We start from the raw sequence: 8,095 nt of genomic DNA, 5'->3' as shown, positions 1-8,095 counted from the left end.
TAGGTTTGCAGTCAGTAGGTTCTAGTTTTTCCCTGGAGCTTCGTGAAGTTTCAGCGATGTTGGGTTCTGTTCACTCCCTGTGAGGGAGCTTCATCTCTGTTAATAAACGCTAGGCCGAATAGTTTCTAGTTCGGGTCTCTTGTCGCTCCTCCCTCTCGCTGCTGAATGTCACAATTGAAGCCTTAGAGAGCCTCCGTTAGTTCGGGGGGCGGGGGGAGCCGGGACCTGCACCGTTCCTTTGGCAGGTGGGGAGTGGACTTTTCACTGGGCTCCAAAGTGTCCGCCGCTAGCAAAACAACTTCTGTGTAGCCTAAGCCACAACGAGGACAGCAGAACCATAGCTCTCCCACCCCGGCTATCCCGAATAACTGACTCTTTGTACTTGCCTAATCCAAACAGTAGGTCGCTAACGCATAGACGGGTCCCAGTGAAATGCTCCTTCAACCCCAGGACGAGTTTGGAAACCACAAAGAATTTCCATCAACCAAGACTGCTTGCAGGAGGGGGCTTTCTCCAGGTTTATAAGCTACATTTACAAACCACCCTCGCCTACTTTGGGGGACACAAATCCTGCCGTTTGCCGTTGAATCAACAGAACCTGGAATGCTGCGGGCTTCCAGGCAGCCCCCGTTTCTGTTTCTGGAGAGGAAAAAGAAACTTGCCGGGGCCGGACGGGGGCCGGGCCCCCCGCGAGCAGCGAGGCGGGGCGGCCGGCGGCCACAGCCCGGCCTCAGGGGCGCCGGCGCGCAGCGAGTCCCGACGCGGAGGCCCCGTAGGGCGGAGACCCGGCGAGGCGGGCTCCGAGCGGCCGCCCCGCGGCTGGGACGCCCGCTCCCGTCTGGCCTTCGCTGTGGCGGTGTGACGACTCCACTCGGCACCGCTTTCTCGTTCCCGAGTCTAACCCTCAAACACCAGTCCTTTGCACTCTGCGGGATTTCCTGTGCGGAATTAAGAACAATGACTCATCCAGTCGAGGGGTCTACTCGGGTGTAGACGTGGTGTCTAGAACCAGGAGACTGGATGAGATCACAAAGGACGCGAGGGCGGAAAGACCGCGACCCTCGGCAAGGAGCGGAGCGGAGGCCGGAAGGGGTTAAGGGCGCCTTAGGATCTCCGCAGGCGCAGAAGCAAGTCTGACGCCAGAGGCCCGGGGAGGCGGGGAGGCGGGGAGGCGGGGAGGCGGGGAGGCGGGGGGGGGGGGGGGGTGGCGGGCGGAAGCCGCTGCGAACGACTCAATTTACCTAGGCTTGAAAGCACGCTCGTCGTCTCCCACATGGTCTAGCGGTTAGGATTCCTGGTTTTCACCCAGGCGGCCCGGGTTCGACTCCCGGTGTGGGAACGCCAAACCTTTTAGGAAAAAATAAACCCAATTTAGGCCCTTCTCAACCAGAAGAAGGCTGGTGTTTTTAGAAAAACCTATAACCCAATTTCAGAGCAGCAGGGAAGCTTGGGCCTGAAGGGAATGAGGGCCTCCCTCCCCAAACCCCGCGCCGCTGGCGGAAGCAGGAGAAGAGGCAGTATCTCCGACAGTGAGGACGTTAGCTTTTGAAAGAGGGGATTAAATCCGAGCGAAGAAGATGGGTCTGGTGCTAGAACACATATTCCAGCCAGTACTACTGATGTGGCTGCCCCCTGTTCTGCGGATATGGAGCAGACGACCAAAAAGTGCTCTTCTCTGAAAGAAAAATAAAGACGCATTTGGGGACATTATAAGGCTTTAAGTTGCTTAAAGCCATTCTATTGAGGACAGCAAGATTGCCAGAAAAGACGTGTTAGTAAGGGCAGAGTAGCTCAGCGTTCGCTCTGTGGCGGTAGCCGTCGGAAGAGCTCCCTGAACAGTTGTGTGGGGGGGAGGGGGGGGGAACTTCGGTTATTTTAACTATGGATTGAGGAGCGAGGCAACGGCAAAAACACCACTTCCTTCTCCAGCCCTAACATTTATTTGACACATTCTGTTTTTAAAACTTCTAGAACTCATGATATGCTGAACTAGAATTAGGAATCTTAGCATCGATGTGGCACAAGACGGCTTCCAACTGTTAGCTACCCAAAGAAGTGTTTCCTCTGCTATAATCTTATCTCGCTTACCACGCTGAACATTTGCCATTAGGAAAATCCTCAAGGCGTTCAGAAGCCACACTCCTTTCCCACTGGTGTTGAATTTTTGGAAGCTTCCCCGGCTGTTCCCAGACTGCCACCAATACTGAGAAATGACTGTGAAAAAGACTTGGTGTCCATGTGACTTTGAAATTTGCTCTCCTTTAATAAAAAGTCCTTTGGGACTCTAAGGGACGCAAAACCAAATGTCATCCTTCATGAGAAAATTACTAGGCGAAAATATACATTTATTCAAAATTCCTAATAAAGGGCTTGCTGGTAATCTGCATTTATGGACTCAAGTAGGACAGAACTGATAGGAAAATAAAGAGCCCAGTCATAATTATACTACGTAATATTTATTGAGCACTTGCTATGAACCAGGCTAAATGCTTTACGTACCTTTTTCAATTTAATCCTTGTTTTGTTATTAGATAATATTATTATGCCTCTACCAGCCAGGGGCCCAATAGGAAACTGATGACAAATTCTTAGCAGAGAATTTAATAAAGAATTTAATGCAGGTTTATTTAGAGTTTAGGGAAACAAAGGATAATGCAGTCAGTCCGGGGGCTTCTGGGTTGAAATGAGTAAGGGGAGGGAGTGTTGCTGATGGAGAGGGCTGCCGGTGAGGAGTTGTGTTTTTTTGTTTGTTTGGTTCAAAATTTGCTTTTATCTAGCAGGTGAGTTCTATTCTCATGAAGGCTGTCAGACGTACTCGGCCTATGAATAATTCATTTTCATGAAATAGATTTTGGGGTCACAGATTTGACAAAAGCTTTCTTTAGGTGCCTATGATACTTGAGACTCAGAGCATAGTAGATACTTCTAAAGACGTGCTTAATAAAATAAAGGAGTTTAACTTTGTGGGGGAAATGGTTGAGTCATATTCGGCATGCTTATAGCCTTGCATTTTTGCAAAACATTTTGCCATAATTTTCATTAATCATTCTCATAATCAGTCTTTATATTCAATGACTATTTGAGCTGCAAAGGTTCTTAGCAGTTATTTAATTGGGCCCCTCATTTTAGTCATGCATCAATGGGTCTGGGATTTTATTCCTCTGATTCTTGGTATTAGAGTTTCGATTTATCCATAAAAAAATGGAGTCTCTGCACGGTGTCCTGGCCAGACACCACTCTCTCCAAATCCTGGCTTCAGGGAAAGGGGTTGGGGGCAGAAAAGATGAATTTTTAAATTTTGTTGTATCTGGCTTTTGGTCAGTGTTCACAGAATAGCTACATGGACATAGTCATAACAAATTTTGAGGGGTTTTTTTTTGTACCCTATAAACATTTATAGACAGTGAGGATCTTTATTTGGGGTATTTGAACTAGTCACAGGTTCTCAGTATGCTTCCATTTTTGCATATGGTCATAAAGTCTGAGGGAGTGTGCGTGAGGATCGCCGTATGCCTATCCACACGTGTATTTATAGTCCTAGAGATTTGTATGTATGTCCCCTCAGAGATATATGCTGCATGCAAAAAATACCTTGAATAATCACAACATTAAAACTTCATATTAATACAGGAAAGGGAAGGCAAGCACAAAATTTAACTCACCCACATGGTAAAGCTGAATAACTTGGAAAAACACTGAATACTTGGAAAATCACTGGAACAAATCATCAACAAATCAATTTGCAAACACCTCGAAGACCACAGGGTCCTGGGTAATCATCGCACATAGCTTTGTGAAAAACAAAGCTTATCGGGTAAATCTAATTTCCTTCTGTCACAGAGTCACAGGGACGATGGATGGGGGTGCGATCAAGATAATGTATCTCGGTTTAAGAAACTCTGGGATTTTGCCCTATGTTGTGTACTCATGAAGAAAACGTAGGCTGTTGCCGTCTAGCAAGAACCCATCAAACCAAAGTTCAAGGCCGGGCTTCCCCCAGATGGGCAACTTAAACTCAGTCTGTGCAAAAATGACCTCATCCCTTCCCAAGCCTCTGCTCAATTCCTTAAAGTGTCATTCAGGTGGCGTTGACGCAAATGACTTCATCCGTTCCTGAGTTTCCTGGATTCTAGAATGGGGGTAATAATAGGACCCGCCCCATGGCACTGTGAAGATGAGATCAGAACGTGCACGCAAAGGACTTGGCCCAGGGCGGGGCCAGTGGCTGCTGGTGCCCCCACCGTTAGCACGAACGTCCCCATTGTTACCACGTTTGGTTCCTCTTTCTCCTCTCCTTCCCATCACGACGTTAAATCTGATCATTTCCACCTTTTCAATGGTGCCCTCATATGTTGGCATCGATTTCCCCTGCTGCTGGGTCAGATCGTCTTGCTCCGTGGACTGTCGGAATAGGTGCAAAGCTGGTTTCTCTGTCCCCAACTCACCCATCGCTTCATCGCAGGTTCTTTTGCTTGTCATAGCTCACAGTTGAACGCACCGCAGCCCTGCGCCTACCCCCGCGGGGCTTCGCCTGCCGTGAGCTCCCAGTCCACCTTTGCAGCCGAAGTCCTCCTCTTCCCTCCGTGCATCCCGGATGCCTGTTACTTTCTTCCTGGGTCCTGCATCCGTCTTTACTCCGTGCTTCCTCGGTGAAATGCTCTTGTGCCCTTTCTCTAAATATCTGCGTCCTACCCATCCTTTAAGGCTTACTTCAAATGTCAGGTCCTTTTCGGGGCTTCCCCTACCTTCCTTGCCACCGGGAACCTCTTCTGATTCCCCTTAGTGTCTGGTGTACCTGCCTTCTGATACTTATTCCTCTCTAACTTCGGGTCTTGACTTAGATGTCATTTCCTCCAAAGGTCTGCCTCGCCCCACTGACAGGTGACATGCTTGGCTCTGCGCGTTTCTCTCTCATTGCGCTCCCCACACCAGCCATGGTGTCCCTAGGTCATGTGCTCCAAGGCCAGTACCCTGCACACAGTAAATACTTAATAAACATGTGTGAGGGAAGGTGTGAGCCGGACAAGGACTGCATTGTCCTGAGGAACACCTTAGGCTCCAAGTTACAGAAAGCCACTGGAACTAGCTAGGGCCCAAGGGAATCATTGGCTTATGTAACCGAACTGTGGGAAGTGGGGTAGTGTGACTGACCTCAGGAACAACCAGAACCAGTGTTTTCTCTCTCTCTCTGTGAAAGATATATTCTCATCTCTTACAAGCCAGCTGCTTCCACATGGCAAGGGATCTGGGCCCTGCCAGCTCCATGTTCTTCCATGTTCATTCTGGACAGCTTCCCAACTGAGACGCAAGGCCTTTCTCAGTTTCCGTTGGAAAGTGCTGGGGAGGAATTCGGCCTCGCCTGGGCCCCATGCCCTCCTGATGGTTGATGCACGTGGGGTATTGTGGTTGGCAGCCTTCAGTAGAATCCCATGGTGGAGAGGAAGGAGGAGTAGGGATTCAAAGTAAGCCAGATAAATTAAATAGCGGTGATGGTCGCACCATTTTGTGAATGTATGAAAACCTCTCAGTTGTGAAAGTTTTGAATTTTATGGTATGTGAGTTATATCTCACTAAAAAAAATAATGAAAAGACAAGCCAGAAATAAAATCTTGCTGGCAAAGTAAACATTTTTATATTCCTTTTATTCGAGCCATTCATTTATTCAGCCAACATTTATAGTGTGCCTGTTATGTGCCAGCCCGGATGTAGATTGACAATTTAGTGGAATCACACGCACGTGCACACACACATACACACACACGCACACACACAGCAGGTATGAAGCTTGCGTTTCATTCTTAATGTGATGGGGAACCTCTGGACAGTTAAGCATGGAAAGAGTTCGACCCCAGGATGAGGCTCCTGGATTTGAGGGCCTTTGAGAATCTTCTGACCTGGTCCTCTGCTCATGGTCAGCACTAACCACACTTTCGTAAGAAGAGAAGAATGTTTTGACAGGTCTCTCTAGATAGCTTCATAACCTCATTTTCAGAATGTGGCAACTTCGTCATAAAATAAAGTTTCCCTTTGGGCTAACCTACTCACATTATACTTTGCTTTCAGCCCATTTGCCCGGAGTTAGCCAAACTGCAAAGTTTGAGGACACAGTCCCCAAGACTGCCCTCACTTTGGACACCAACTGCAAGTTTGGGGGGCTTGCCAAAACCACCCTCAGGTTTGATGCTGTGTTAGAAGGACCCACAGAACTCACTGAAAGCTGTAGTACTCGTGGTTATGGTTAATTACAGGGTAAGGGTACAGAATGAAATTGTTCGAAGGAAGAGACACATCGGGCAGAGTCTGGGAGTATTCCAAATGCCAAACTTCCATTGCCTTCTCTCTCCATGGAATCAGGATGCATTACCTTCCCAGTATTGGTGTGTGACAATATGCACTGAATATTACCAACCAGAGAAGCTCAGCTTAGTTCTTATTGGGGCTTTATTATGTAAGCATGATTGATTGATCACCCACGTGGTTGAACTCAGTCTCTAGGTTGACTGATAACAAGTGACCCAGAGTCCTGACCCTAAGTCACATGGTCTTTCTGACATGGCCAGCTCCCCCCTAAAACTATCGGGTGTGTCCAACACCTATCCTAAGGAAAGATACTCCTATCAGGTATGACATAAACTATTTCCTAGAGGCTGAGGGCAAAGGGCAGACCTCTTCTCAGGCAAGTTCAAATTCTTTACTATGCATCATTTTTTCCTCTCTAATTTTCTCCTCACTAGATACAGAGGAGAGAGGATTGGTTATTGCCACAAACTGCCAAAACATGGTTAAGTGCTCAGGACAGCAGTTCAGGCTGGCTCTGGCCACCCTCCCAGCTTCTCTCCAGACTTCCCAAGCGGAAGTTCCAAAAAGAGGGGTTTGGAAGGGCTGTGGGGAATAGCAGATTTTCTCTGAGGCCCATGCTCTTTGGCTGGCTGCCTCATAGCCCCATGCTCTGATTTTAAAATGGAAACAGTGGGCCCTTGGGGTGTGTCTGATGCTTCATCAGAGCCCCAGGTTAGTTTGAGGACCATCACCTGCATTATCATGCCACTGGAAGCTCAAAAGCCAAAGTTGCAGAATTACATATGGAAAATGGAGGCCTTATAAAGAATGTGTCCAGATCTGGCAGCATTTGAAAGTGGACTCGGGGAGCTCGCCCAGCCCCGCACCCCCACCCCCAGTGGATCTTGGCTATGTTGGCCAACATCTGCAGGAGTCTGCGTGCATCCCCTTCTACCCTGACCTTCTCACTGTGTATAACTTTAGCGATTGTATTTGCCAAAGGCAGTGACCCCTGCCATTTATTTCTTGCCTCTGGGTGCTTCCTGGTCTAGTGCTGTTTTCCATTCAAAGCTCTAATAGAGACAACTGGAGGTGGGGGAGTGGAGAGGAAGGCAGGAGATTTTCTAAGTGTCAAATGTGTTCATTGAGTGGAGGTGGAAACGGGGAACCTGACAGTTATCAGAAGCTGGAGTAATTTTCCATAACCTGTGCCTGTTAATGTCCTGATTGGGGTTAATGGATTCAAGGGAGGCAGAGAGAGTGGCGCGCAGAGGGAAGGAGAGGAGGCATAATCAGAAGCTGGCAACAGCTCAGCGGTGGGGTGTGAAGGGAAGGAATGATTTGTTGACAACCCCAAGATGATAAGCATCCCCAGTGAGACAGAGAAGTGGGGCAGAGAGAATGAGATTTGTCTCCTCTGACAAATTTGAGGCACTGCCGGGACATCGAAATGGAGCAACCTGAGAGCGCAGGAAATCGCAGGTGTTCCAGACACCTAGCAGACACCTAGGGGGCAATTGTCATTTTTCAGGTGAATAGGAGACTGCGGGGTTTTCTCCCGGAACGGTGCCCGGCTGTTGCAGGCGGCGGGTGGTAGGAAGGGCGGACAGGCAGGAGTGTGCGCATGGGGAACGTGGCTGAGACCCTGCCGGTGACAGACGTCTCAGGAGCACCACCCGGGCTCGGTGCAGCTCCACGGGCCTCTGGTCCCGTGGCAGCCGGCAGACATTTGATGTTTCGGGTGATGATTTCCTTCCTGGCAGATGGCAGCAAAGTGTCTCGAGGAAGGTGTGACTTTTCCTAATTTGTGCAAAGG

General features: G+C 48.8%; 1 non-coding gene across 1 annotated transcript; it reads left to right on the top strand.

The window, feature by feature from the left end:
* Positions 1 to 1,267: 1,267 nt before the first annotated feature.
* Positions 1,268 to 1,339, top strand: TRNAE-UUC (transfer RNA glutamic acid (anticodon UUC)). Its single transcript has one exon. It is a non-coding gene; the product is annotated as a tRNA-Glu (tRNA).
* The last annotated feature ends 6,756 nt before the right edge of the window (positions 1,340 to 8,095 follow it).

Source organism: Ursus arctos, unplaced genomic scaffold, assembly GCF_023065955.2.
Source record: "Ursus arctos isolate Adak ecotype North America unplaced genomic scaffold, UrsArc2.0 scaffold_10, whole genome shotgun sequence".
NCBI classification, from domain to species: Eukaryota; Metazoa; Chordata; class Mammalia; order Carnivora; family Ursidae; genus Ursus; species Ursus arctos.
This window is presented reverse-complemented; position numbering and strand designations above follow the sequence as displayed.